This window comes from Sinocyclocheilus anshuiensis, unplaced genomic scaffold (assembly GCF_001515605.1).
Source record: "Sinocyclocheilus anshuiensis isolate Anshui unplaced genomic scaffold, SAMN03320099.WGS_v1.1 scaffold1363, whole genome shotgun sequence".
In the NCBI taxonomy this organism is placed as follows: Eukaryota; Metazoa; Chordata; class Actinopteri; order Cypriniformes; family Cyprinidae; genus Sinocyclocheilus; species Sinocyclocheilus anshuiensis.
In genome coordinates, this window is record NW_015537984.1 from 13,095 (window position 1) to 14,040 (window position 946).

Here is a 946-nt window from a genome sequence, read left to right on the forward strand (position 1 = left end):
ACACACACACACACACACACACACGCACACGGAATAAGACAGATTGCTCACAGATGTTTTATTTCAGTTTATTTGACATGTTTAAACTGATCAAACCCTAACTCATACACGTGTATGATCTGACTGAAGTCGTAGGTCACAGAAACTGGCAGCATTGAACGGAAACCCGTGGAGCAGAATCTGGGTCGGTGTTTGCGGTTGGCACCTTTTCTTAGATGAAAAGGAGAAGAGTGTGACTTCTGTACTTTCAGCTGCCAAACAGAACAGCAAAACCAATGGCGGTCCTCAAACAGGTTTCATCTGCATTGATTGGGACAAACGGATAGTCCCGGCTAACAAACGGCATGCTCAAACAAACAGAGCAAAGTGTTAAAAAGTGTCAGGAAGTCAAACTACAAAAAGATTGCTTACAGAGTGAGACGGTATTTTAACATTTGAATAAATCGGTTTCTGTCTCTTCCTATTTACAGTAAAAATGTCATCCATACTGTACATAAAACCATAGGTTAATGTTTGGAGCTAAAATCTTAAAATTAACATAGGACTGCTCAACAGAATGTGTGACAATCCAGTTTTGCATTATATAATTACAAAAGCATAGTATGTATCCCACAACAAAATCATAAGAAATGTCTTTTTATATACATAATTAATGCTATTTTTTTCATATTTTATTTACAGCTGCTTTTTTCTGCCCACATAATGGTTGATGTGCAAGAGTTTTCTTTATCTCATTCTCAGCACACTCTGACGTGTAAATCAGAAAATATCATGAACCACATCAGGTCTGGTTTCATGTTCAAGCCACAAACAGGCCTTAGGATTCGTCTCGGGGGCCTCATGAAGAGTTTTGTGGTTGATATTTTGAGGTTGCAATCAGAGAAATGGTTGAGTTCCAGAAGTAAAAGTCCAATTCATATTCTCAAAAAAAAAAAAAAAACCCCCC